This window comes from Dromaius novaehollandiae, chromosome 12 (genome assembly GCF_036370855.1).
Source record: "Dromaius novaehollandiae isolate bDroNov1 chromosome 12, bDroNov1.hap1, whole genome shotgun sequence".
Lineage (NCBI taxonomy): Eukaryota > Metazoa > Chordata > Aves > Casuariiformes > Dromaiidae > Dromaius > Dromaius novaehollandiae.
The window spans coordinates 21,540,196-21,552,956 of NC_088109.1; the positions used below are offsets into that span (position 1 = coordinate 21,540,196).

The window sequence follows — 12,761 nt, forward strand, 5'->3', positions numbered from 1 at the left end:
GTTAGGAGAGGTCCGCCAGGAACGAGAAAACGCCCATCTTGCCCAAGAACGTGAGCGTTAACGAGAGCCTATCAAACCCCAGACCTCTTCTTTCCTCCTCAAGAAGGAAAAGCAAGTCTTCAAAACAGCTTTTGCTCAGTAACGGAGCGTTTTTGTGCAAATCATGATTCCGAAGTTGACAGCAACAAAAATTCCTTAGTTCTCGGAGACAATTTCATTTTAAATAGCTTATTTCCATAAGAGGAGCACGAATCAATTCCACTCAACCTGACAAATAAGTAAGGCCAAGGATGTAGCATTTAAAATTCAAAGATAACTAAATAGAAGCAAAATTGTATTTCAACATGATAGGACCGGGAAACAGGTTCCCTTCCACTCTTACGCTGAAGCTAAACAGCCATGATATGATCAAACAAGTTTTCACTTCTGCCTTGTAAATAAAATCAAAGGGCAACAGTCCTTTTTCTCTGACGTCTGTAGTTAATAAAGAAAGAATAAACATTACCTACTCTTACATTGGGAGGGAGGAGGAGAGAACATTTCTTAATCTCTTTCCAAAGAGGATTAATCTACAGCGTATTTCCACCCCAAGTACTAATGAAACGAAACACTTTCCCCACAGTTTTCTGGAGGGGGTGTCTGACGTATCAAAGCCTCTCGGGCTCCTGTGGGCCGCTGGAGCGCGTTACCAAGCCGTCCGTTGCGGTACGCCGACAACGAGGGACCCGAGCTTTGGCTAACAGCAGGGAAGGAGAACCATCACCCTGAAGGTTAAAACAAACACCAGCAACACTACGTAGGGCCTGGGCGGTTTGTTATATCCGATGGGCTCCGACGGTCTTGCAAACGTGGATTCATCAGGGCTTGCAACCGTTCTGTAAAGGAGATGAGCGTTTTTACTACTGCAGCTACCAGGATGTGGGCCTGGGTTCATCGGGGGGTTTTAGCACACACACAGGTCTAGGGAAGCCACACGGGTACCGAAGCATTTTACTGGGTAGCAAGTGCCCTAGCGAAGGTAGAGCCGGGAGCAAAGTGCACATCTTCCTTGCCATGCCTCCAAGACCTTCTCCCACCCCCCGAAAAGGCAAAGGCACGGGAAGGCTATTTTCGGCCCAAGCCGCTTGAGCTTATAAACGTCTGCTGCAAATGCAGCGCCTTATCAAAGCAGGTGAGAGCCAATGCCAGCTGGACGTTCCCATTCCCTCGGAGAACTCTGCCACGAGGTTGTTTTTTTATTATTATTTTTGAGCTGGGTGTTTACATGTCTGACTCTAAATAGGCTTTGGCATCCTGCAAGGGAACCAGACGCGTGACCCTGGGATCTCGCAGGGCTACGGGACCGGCCGGACCCTTGAGAGGCATCTGAGGCACGCGGGTAGTAGGAAACGATTAATAGGGAAGGAGCAGAGGTTGAGGAGGGATGGATCCTTACGAATGCGCTGTTTTCTCCAAGAAACCAGAAACTCTCCAAGAAACTCCAGCAAAAAGGCCGAGGAAGAAGAGGAGGGCCAGGGCAGGGTACCGCCGACGAGCAAGCGAGGATGAACCGAGGCTGTCGCCGGGTTTACGTCGCCTTTGAAGAGCTTTACGCGGCCAGGGAAAACTGAGAATCTGACCCGTGGGAGGAGAGAGGATGCTACCTTGAAGAATGTGACTATTACGGGATTAACTGCTACAATCCCTCCCTCAGAGGACACCGAGTGCCAAAACCTGGCCCGGGGGGTTCAGGCGGCGAGGTCTGTCCAGGCGTGTCGGCAGCATCTCCGCAGCACGCGGAGGAGAACACTGTCCAAACCTGCATTATCTAAACATAGCTGCCTTTAAAATATTAAGCATTTATTTTAGGGAAAAAATGCAATGAAAAGGAAGCCAAAACACATACCTTTCTTTGGGGAGTAAAACACGCCCCTCAAACACTTCAATTCTACTGTACCACGTACGCTTACCATGCTTAAAAAACATTTGCCAAGCATATAAAAAAAACAGTTGTTCACCGTCACACAGCTTATTTCCCTATATTCCCTCTAAATACATATATAGGGCCAGTTTGTTAGGGGGCGGAGGTGTGTAGCAAAGCAAAATCTAGCCAGACATGACACCATAACGGTGAACAATAAAAGCAAGTGCAGCATATGTGCTGGACATTTTATGAAAATAACCCAGCGACTGTTTTAACTTCTGTAAATTTTCCTGTGCAGAAGTTTTTAATTCAGTTTCTGCTGTGATTTGATTCAGCCAACAGTCAGGTTGTTCCTAACCCCTTAACTAATATTTATTTGTGAATTCAATGCTTTTTCTAGGAAATACATTTTTACTTTCTAAATCTCTCTTTCTACAGAGTCGAAGAAGCTAAAACCTGGGGATTTTTTTCCTTTCTTCTCTTAATGTTAAGGTTTTTTTCTCCATCTAGCTGCTAAGATTCTCCCTGGCTATAAGATCTGAAATGGTAGCAATAATTGTATTTCCTATTTTATTACTCCTAATTGCCCCTTTGATCAGAATCCTATGCCGTTTAACCACATTTATATGGTCACCCTGCACATGGGTTCTGAAGACAGAAGGAGTCATTTTCCCAGGAAAAACTACAGGACCTGGGTTTCCCTTTACTGCACGCACGTGGAATTCAGTACATTTGGCACCAATTTAGCTTGTTATCATTTCATTCTTCCTTTTCATATTTGCTTCATTCTAAAAACAATGTAAAGCTTCCCATTCTCTGAGAAGGACCAGTCATTTCTTCGTGTTGGCTTCCTTCACCCAGCTTGTAGCACATCCAAGCAGATGCAATCCTGTCTTCCCAAAGAAGACACCAGTGACCACGAGAAATACCCCGCAGCTGGAACAGCTGAACTATGGGTCTCTAAGCTTTGCTGAGCATACATGGAAAGTCCTAACTCAGCATAAAGACTAGGAAATTTTTCATACATAGCCGTCCTGTTCCTCCCAAAGTCCAAGGGTAAATTCTGTTTGCAAAGAAACAGGCAAGTTTCCCCAGCTGGCAGACTGCCCCTCTTTTCTGCAGTGCTCGGCTCTCTTGCACGGACATCTGTGCTCGGGGGACATGACTTGCTGCAGCTCCTCTGACTTCTCTGGCCTCGGCCACCGAGAATGCACTTGTTGGAGCCACACCAAGAAACCCTGCTTGCTTGTGGCCACCCTCTGGATGCTGCATCCCTGCAGCAGAAGAGCACAGGACCAGCAGACACTACCCATCCTACGTGCAAAATAAAAGAGCGTTGCCTGAGTCCATATGGTTGTTAATAATGGTGTAACCCTGACAAACTTCAGAGAACTCAAACAGAGCTGCTTTTGATTTAGGCCATGCACCTGAAAGCAGCATTTGTTCTCAGTCAACTTCCTCCAAGTGATGGTCTCAGGAAACTACATAAGCAGCCCAGCTGAAGAATTTGCAGTTCTTTGGAAAAAGAACATGATCTTTTGAAAGGCCATCCTTAGGCTAAGTGTTTTATTTGGAGGAGAAGCCAACATGAAGCCAAGTTCAACATAACCAGGGCTGAAGACTTGCGCCTGAAGCATGCACACATCACAGAGGAGAACGGAGGATTTCATGGTCTGCCTCTGCGATCTGCACCCATTCACAACTGTTGAGGGACCAGCAGTTAAGCGAGGGAAGCAAAAACAATAGTCTCTTTCGCCATAGCTCGATTTAGTCCCAAGGTGGGACAGGGATAGCAAGGGAAGGGCCTGACACTGTGGTTTATCCCAAGTCCTTTTACTAACAGCTTTGCTCGATACACCTCACTCTTCTGCTCGAAGCGGGTTTGTTCAACGTGACTTCATCACGTTCTTCTGTCCACTCCGCCAGTTCAGACAAACATTCGTATTCTCCAGGCGCAGGAAAAGCTCCCGCTGCAAAGAGGGTACGCGCAGCCAAAAGAACTAAAGGTTCTTAGATTTAAAAAACCCTAACAGCTACCTGACTTGTACTCTTTTTATCTTGTGTACAGCCAGGACCAGGAGCAACAGGTAGATTCACTCAGATTTCCAAAACATCACCCTTTCCAAGGCACTCTCGCGGCGAGACAGCAGTCTGGCACTGGGGAACTGCTAGCAGGGTCTCTGTGTGCTGGAAAAGTAAAGCATTTGTGGACACTTTCTAGGGTTTTCTCATCAGAGATACCTGTCCACCACCTAGAGCCGTGAAAAGATGCAGCGACAAATACGGACAAATCGACAAGAACGGAAACAGGGATTCTTCATACTCGGAAACTTGCAGCCAACTTGGTTCGGTCAGATTTTAGAAGCCCAAAGGCTTCTTTGCCAAGAAGCCAAAGGCTAATTTGATATTTCACACTGATAGAAAGCTATTTTCCTTGGCTATTAGTAAATAAGATCACAAATTCCTAGACCTTCTTCTCTGGATACCAGTTAAAAGACTCGAAGCTAAAAAAACCATTACTGAGATAGGGATCAGAGGTCTATTTTTGTTTCTGTGTCTTGATATCCATGACTTTGAAGGGGTAAGTATATTAGCATACGATTACTCTTTAATCTGCTGTAGTTATAATGCTAGAGTAGCTCAGTGGCTTCACTCTCAACCAAAAGTACTTCTGTGAAGACTCACTCGTTTGGCTGGGAAAGGGTAAGAACAAAGCCGCTTGTAAACAAAGCTGTAGAAGTCCATCTCCCATGAAACTCCGACCTCCACAAAGTAACTCTGTGCAGAAGAAATTACCCAATGCGAAAACTTCCTTTGAAACCAGCCATCCCGAGTTACACAGGAACCCTCAAACGGGACTGCACAGTACCTCGTTTGAACTGGTGTCCCTTTTAATTTCCCACCTGATTGCGTTGAAAAGGTTTGTGGGTTGGAAAGGGTGGAAGGAGGAACTTACTGATAACTGCAATCCAGGACCAGATTAAAGAGGGAGGACGAAACAGGGAAAATCTTCTTCATAAACGAGTTTCTTTATCCAGAATAAACTGAAAAGGTCCTGTGAGGGGAGGAAGGATATGTGTTTCGTTAGGACAAAGAGGGTAGGAAAAACTGTGCCTGAAACCTTCTTTGAAGACAGCTCTTACAACACACAGCTTCTTTAAGGGCGACGTATTAAAATGACTTTGGAAGAAGTATTTTTATCTCCCAAGAAGATTAACACTGAAGTTTCTGCACCATACACTGTGTCATCGTTACATCCAAGAAACACTAAAAAGCACCAGAAGAGATTCTCTTATCTCACCTTTCAGTCCACCGCACTTTCATCTGCCTGCTTGGGCCAGAAATCTCTCCATGACCCAAGAGACAGGTGCTTAGTAGAGCCATTCCTACAGAAACTGAGGACACAACACCTCCTGCGTAGCCTAGAGCATCCTAAAGCAATACATACATAATCTTTTGAAGAAAGAGAAGGGCTTGAACACAGGAATATTGCTAGAAGAGATGAAGTCAAGAACTCTTCTTCACGGGCTTTAGAGACTGAAAATGTCCAACGTTACTAGAGTATCTCCAACCTTCTGGCGTGGCCAGGCAGAGCTGGGTCTGCATTGCTCTGCTCTGCGAAAATCCCTTTCCATGGGTGTGCCCGCGGGGGAGCCGGCATGGAGCCGGTTTCCTTGGCCACCCGAACAGCTACGGCTCTGAGCCCCAGCGGCACAGGAGCTGCTGCTGGGGGGCCTCTCACATGCGCGCTCAGGGGTGAGCCTTACTTTTAGGTGGACCGCCACAGAGCAGGAACTAGGGAAGCCTCTCCTTCTCTGCGCATGGTTTGTTTCAGATACAGAGACGCAGATTTGACATCGGGCTCTCCCTCAGATCAGCTCTCCGAGGAGGCAGAGTCTGCGTTTAGTCTCCCCGAAGAGCTGGCTGGCTGATGCTACCATCTTAACTCTACTTGACCCCATGGAGGTCCTTCCCTGCACCCGCCTGCGCAGAAGAGGAGCGCGGGGAGAACCGAAACCCTACGCTCCAGCGTGGCCGGAGAAGCAAAAGCAGCCTTGTCGGGCACGACCACCACGTTTCTGACACCGAACGCGGGCAACAAATTCAGCGGGGCGGTTAGACGGCCATCGGGCAACGCTCTGCCGCTGCCCGGCCCCAGCCACGCACGCGAGAGGTCAGGCAACCGGGGAACAACTGCGGAAAACAAAATGGCATGCGAGAAATGCAGAACTGAGACAAAGTGCAGGCGAGAACCATAAAACCTGAAGTCTCATTAAAGGCTGGACAGTGGGTAAATAAAGAACCGTCCCGTTTGTTTGCTGTGCACCGAAAGGGGTGGAGGCAGGAGTGAAGTGCGTGCTTTGGAAAGCAACAGTTTTTACACTATTCACCCAGGAAGTTATTAACTTGCATGTTTGTGGGCAACTGCACAAACTATTTTTGGCCATGGGACCCCGCGCAAGGAAAGGATTGCGAGGTTTTAATAACGCTCCTCAGCGAGCTTGGTTACCCGCACAACAACGGCTCGGGGAGGCCAACTGCTGCTCCTAACTCGAGACGGGCTTTACTTCCAGAGGTATGAAACTATGAAAATATCTAACCATAACAGTAAGGAGCTATAAAAAGCACCCTGTTTATTTCACATGATTTCTTTGTATGCCACAGTGTTATGAGAATACTTCAGTTCAATTACAACATGGTAAATGGGAAAAGATTAACCATTTAAGTAAGCACTTACTCTGCTCGTGTCTGACTAGCCTCGGTGACTTTTACTGGGTTGAAACCCAGGTTTTTATTCATGCTGGGAGGCATAATGACGTATGAGTGTCTTAAAAAAAAAAAAATTAAATTCAAAATTCACTTAATATCATCTTAAGTTTAAGCCAAGTAAGAGCCACCAAAGGAAAAATCAGTGATTAAAGCAAACAAAATAAACCAATAGTGCAGATTTTAATTCTGCGTCGCTGTATGTCAGGTAGGCAGCTTCCGTAGCCCACGCGCCTAATCTGCGCAACGATCTGATGCGCTCACTAAAATGTAAATCATATCCGATAACTTTTCTGCAACAGCGGACCACCGCAGAACATCCTACGGTAAAGGTCAAACACTCGACGTCGTGCAAAAAGGTTACTACGGTGTTTTGGAAAAACACTGTAAGGCCTTACTGAGGTACTCTTAATATCAGGGTATATCAAAAAAAAGGGGAGGGGGGAAACCAGATTGCCTTTATGCACGGGAAGACCTGTGCTGCTCAGCGGAGAGGACACTCGCACCCCGTGCTAATCCCGGCGCCTTAGAGGAACACTCAGCAAGATAATGAATCCTTTAAATGTTACATCTTGTGTCTTGCATTATTGTGGTGCAGCAACTCTCCACATCAAACAGTCATCAGCACTATTACAAAGTGGGCTTATAAGAGACCGGCTGAAAAGGCGCTGTGTGAAAAGAAGTGGAAAATTAAAGCTGAAGCAGTCGAAGAAAGGGCTTAATTTACTGGCATGTACAGTATGCAAATGAGATTACTCTCAGCTTAACTGCATCATTTATGTCCATAATAACGGCATCATCATTACAGGGCTCAAATTAAATTACACCATAATTAGCATATCAAAGTGATTGGTTAAAGTTTAAAACAAATACCCAATTTTGTTAATGAACAGCTGTAATTGTCATGTACACTTCAATGAAAACTCCCTAAACAAATATATGTTTTAGAACAGAGAAAGATTTTGAAGCCGACAGGTCTGCAGCTGAGGTAAATTGCCTAAAAAAAAGAGTGACACAGACTATTCTATTAATGTTAATATATGCTCCTCGTTTTCAGGTAATAAACCGTTCCATCAAAACAAGCCTTCGCTGTGGTTTTTTTTTTGCTTTTTTTTTTTTCTTGTGCCTCTCTGACTTCCCGGCCGCCCCTGCGAGCGTGGCAGCGAGCCCCGGCTGCCCTTGTAGCGGGCGGCGATGCCCGGCCTGCCCCGTGCACCGTCCGGCTTCCCCTGCCTTGCAGGGAAAGCGGAGGAAGGAGCAAAGGTGCCCTGCTACCTCCATCCCGGAGCCCGGGACACGGCAACACGTTAGGCAGCCTGCAATCCAATTTATTCCATCTCACCGCGTCGGCTCGGCAGCCCAGCCTTCGCGCTGCATCCCCGCCGCATCCCCGCACCAGGCCCAGCCGCCGCACGAGCCCCCCGCGGCCCCCAAACGTCACCCCGGCACCGCCGAGCGTGCATCACCCCATATCGTGGAGCGCGGTGCGGGGAAGTATATTTTGCCCTAAAATTGGGAATGCACTTTCAAATATACTTAACAAGGAAATTGAATGTCTTATTAAATCCGTATTATCAAAACACTGTTCAAAAATTTAAAGAAAGTAGCTTTTCATTTTATTCATCGAGGAATCCATTAAAGCCTAAGCTCTGAAGTAGTATGTAAATTATGTGCCTTTCAAGGTAGAGCTAGGGCAAATTCACTCCATCAACTAATGATGAACCTCATTATGTGCAGGGAGTATTCATAATGAGGAAACAAGCCACCCGCCATTCCATGTTCCAACATAAATCCCTGCAAAATGTGAGTATCTCCACGTCTAATTAAAGGCTACTAATTCCTATCATCCCCTACATGGCCCAAAAAGCAAAAACTAGAAACGTGTTTAAAAAGACACCCTTTGATTTAAAAAAAAAATACGTATTTCTGTTTATCACGGGTGAGTTTTAATTTAATTTGAAAGCAAATCACTGCCAGCTCTGTAGGATAAAAGTTTGGGGGCACAAAAGTTTATTTATGTTACGTGACTCGGTGCTATGCTCTAAAAAGAGCTGCAGATCAGCACAGGTTAAGCTGCATGCCTCAGTAGAAAAATAAATAAAAAGGCAGAGGAAAGAAATCTCTAGGAATAGGTAAGAAATAATATTAAAAAAAAAAAAAGAAAGGAAGGAAAGAAAAGCTTAACTACTCTGCTTTGCTCGGGAACTAAGACTTCCTTAAAAAAAAAAAGCCAGAGAGCCCATAATAAATGGGGAAAGGCAGGCGACAGAGTGAGGGAGAGCCAATTAAGTAACCGAGTATACAACAGGTATTTGGACGATTTTTTGAATCGCACTGCTTTTAGGAAGGAGCTGCTTCCCTTGGAAAATCCTGCAGGAATTCAGGGCTGGAGACAACGCTGCGTGACACTGCTGGAGAACAGCGCTCTCCCACAGACCCACCTCGGTTTGATATTTATGCCGTACAACTGCAGCGTCCGCCCTTACGATCAAAAATGTATTTCTTATTAAGTTACATAATACTCATCGTATCTATCACCGCGGCTTCATTTGCTCTCGCACTAAATTATGGATCTGCTCTCTGGGCTTCCGGCGGCAGAGCGGACAGGTTCTCGGCTCCCCTGAACGGCAGCTGCACCCGTGTGTCTTTCCTAGTGCTTTTTATTCGTATTTTTCGGAATTTGCAGCACAAGCCTAGAAGCACAGCAAAACCTAAGAGCCTTTCAGTTTGCAGGCAAAAAAAAAAAAAAAAAAAATCCACTGAGGCTGAATAACATACAGACTTAAAAAAAAAAATAGAAAAGATGACAAACGGATGGTTTAAGAAATATCGTAACTCTTCTCGGGGCACGAAAGCACTCAGGGAGCCCCAGGAAGGCTGGAGCACCTGGAGCTTACGGCAAGCAAAAAGTTGAAACGCCCGTGCGGAACCGCCGCCGCGGAACGGCCCGCGGAGCAACGCGCAGCTGCTCGCAGCGCTCCGCGCCCGAAAAACCACAACGCCGAAAAAGCAGCATTTAAAAGAATACAACAGGACGCGCAGATTAAAGTATTTTAGCAACGCAATTTTTGCAGGAAACAGCAGAGCGTTTTCGGGGGGGGGCGGAATGGGGGGGACCCGGCTTTCCCCAAGTTGCACAAAAGCCGCGCTGCGCTCCGCGAGGCTCCGCGGCCGCTCGCTCATGAGCGGTGGGGCTTTTCTTTTTTTTTCCCCTCTCCTTTTAGGTCAGCCAGTCACGCACGGCGCAGCGCAGCCCTCCAAAAATAACTTGTCCCTCCCCCGGAGCCGCGGAGTTGAACAACCTACCTTTGTTCTGGCGCTGCAGAGAGCGAGCGGCGCCGCCGCGCAGCGCAGCGCAGCGCCGCTCCGCCCGCGCGGAGGAGCCGCCGCCGCCGCCGGGCAGCAGCGGCAGCGCGGGGCGGCGCTGCGCGGGCGCGCACCGCTCCGCCGCGTCCCGCCGCTCCTACCTCCGCGCTGCGCTTTATTTTTTTAATATTAAAAAAAAAAGGGAAAAAAAGCTCGGCCGCTCAGCGCGCGGCCCCCAAATCAGCGGAAAAGGCCGCGCGCGGGCGGCTCCGCGCCGCGCTGCCTCGCACGCGTGTTTCGCGGACGGGCTGCGCCGGAGTTGCGCCTCATTGTGTGCGCGGCGGCTGGGAGCGGCTCCCCGCGGGGCCCCTCGGCGCGGCCGGCCGGGGAGGTGACCATATTAGGATGTGCATGGCAAAGTAAACAATAACAGAGTTGCGATGAAATGGAAATTTTCTTCCCCCCCCTTTCAGGCGAACAGTGTTGGTGTCAGTCCTGTTTTTAGCCTTTCCCACTAGTTTTGTTTGCTGGTTCGAACAGGCCTTTTTTTTTTTTTTTTTTAAAGGGGGGGTTGGGGAGGGGGGGAAGCAAGTGTTAGCGGCTTCCAAATTTCTCGCTGCAAAGCTGCCGAAAAGGTTTTCGGGCACGGAGGGGAGAGGGAGGGGGCGCGCCTTTAACATCCAAATAAAGCCATGTCAGTTTGATCATTAGGAAATAAAAATAAAATGCCCGCCTGCACTTCTGAGAGCCCCGGCAGAATTACGGCGTGTGCTGGGATGGGGACGAGAGGTCTCGAGGCTGCGATTTTTAAAGCAGGGGACAAGCAGATCAGGGAAGCCCGGTCGCGACTCGCACGATCGTAGCTAACCGGCTGGATGAGCCGAGTCGTGCACACCCCTGCGAGGCTGCTGGCTCTGAAGCTCTGAAATCGCTAGTTTTACAGGATAAAGCACTTGAAGCAAATTGTAAAATGCAGGTGTCAAGTTATTCTGTTTAATCAGGAACAGAGCTCAGAGCAGCCGCCATACACGGTTCCCATGCGAGCAGGGGGAGAGGAAAGTCCTGCAGCAGGGAAACCCTCCAAGGGAGCAGTATTATTTTAATACCTCTGCTCCAAGCCCTAAACAAATGACCAAGAACAACAAGCGTAGCACGAAGGGACAACGGCAGCCAGCGCCAAGGCCCAGCAGCAGCAGCAGCAGCAGCCAGCTCCCGCGGCCTCGCACGCCGGGTCCGGGCGGCTCAACAGGGCCAACAGAGGAGATGCTCTGCCGGTACCAGGCGCCGGGGCGACAGGACGCGCGGCATGGGGAGGTTGCAGGCAGGTGGGCAAAGGGAGTCGGCATGAGATCATACGCTCACGTCAGAACAAAGGCGACGCTTCTCCTACATCGTACAAATACAACCGTACAAATACGATGCACGCGTGCACTGCCAAATTCGCTAGCGCTCGGCTCATCGGGAGCAATCGGAACATCAGCGTTGACGTCCGAGGGCACCTACCAGCGTCCCCGCATCTTCCTAGGGGAAACCTTAAGCCTGGGCTCTTCAACCACTCCAAATTCTTCAACCATCTCGTTTAACCCCACCATCTGTAACATCAGACAGCCTGTTCCTTATCTGGGCTGCATGTGCAGCCCCCCTCCCCAACAAAAATAAAAAGTTAACTTAACACGCTGATATCCACATCAATAAATCACACGACCAAGTAGCAGTTCAAAAGTTCAAAGACATGATGGCCAGTTCGCTACGTCTTAGCACTCAACCAATAATAACTTGACTCCATCACTCCTCATAGTATAGACAATTTCATGGCATCATTTTCATTAGCCTGTCTCACTGAAAATTGCTAGCTATTTATGTATACGCTAAAATAAATTAGCCATTTCATCGAGCACTGTGATTCTTATAAAATACATTAACACAATACTCAATTTTCCAGTTGGAGTAAATAAATAAATCAATAAATTCAATACTCAGTAATTTTTATTTTTTTTTATGGTGGAGCTTCAGCTCTCAGCATAAGTGTTTTTATTGGGTTTATTTGTTTCAATAAAAATTGAAATGGGCCAGTGATCTTAGCAGTAGGATCTGGACAAAAAAAAAAAAACCCTGATATTACAGAAGTATACTGTGCAGTATAGCCAACTTGTAATTTATAATTTTTGGTCAAACGCCGGAGAGGGCATCACGCCACGGCGGGATGCAGGGTGCCGTCGGGGGCCCTCGCACGTGCTTTACCGCTGACCACACTCCTCGCTGCATTAGTAATCCCACCGACCCGGCTTAAAGTGGTTTAAAGCCCGGGCGAGTGGGCGGCGCAGCGTTTGGCCCCGGGAAGCTCTCACGTGCCCACGAGTGACCAGGACAAAATAAAATACATCCCCTGTGACACAGCTCAGCTTCGAATCCAGCCTCAGCAGGGAAAAAACAAACGCACTAAATAAAACATACCACTCCAGCCCGTAACGGTTTAACATAATACCTTTAAAGAGGCTGCCTGTGAGTAGCACCGTTTGGAAACTGCGTGGTGGCAGGAGAGGGGTACTTTTTGCTCACATTCACTCTTTAACCTAATCAGAGGAAAAGTAAATATCAGGTCTCAATTTTAATGACTGACTATAAATAAAAGCTTTTACCCAAAATGCACAGTTTGCAAAGATAACGATTTTAAGCATGATGTCACTGGTGACCTATTGAACTACATGGCACATGTCAGACAGACGTCTGTTTCTTAAATTGCGGTAATAAATTAGTAGCCAGGGAATCTGTCCTGTCGAGAAAG

The 12,761-nt window shown here is 47.6% G+C and overlaps 1 protein-coding gene across 14 annotated transcripts in view; it reads right to left on the reverse strand.

Moving 5' to 3' along the window:
• Nucleotides 1–12,761, reverse strand: part of FOXP1 (forkhead box P1) — a 376,121-nt gene that overhangs the window by 179,238 nt on the left and 184,122 nt on the right. Inside the window, exon 4 of one of the 14 annotated variants that reach the window (XM_064519190.1) lies at nt 12,462–12,549. The exons of 12 other annotated variants lie outside the window; for them this stretch is intronic. The gene's annotated coding sequence lies outside the window, so the exon portion shown is untranslated. Of the gene's footprint in view, nt 1–9,976; nt 10,060–12,461; nt 12,550–12,761 lie in introns of those variants that run through there. One more of the 14 variants, XM_064519195.1, reaches the window with a different exon arrangement.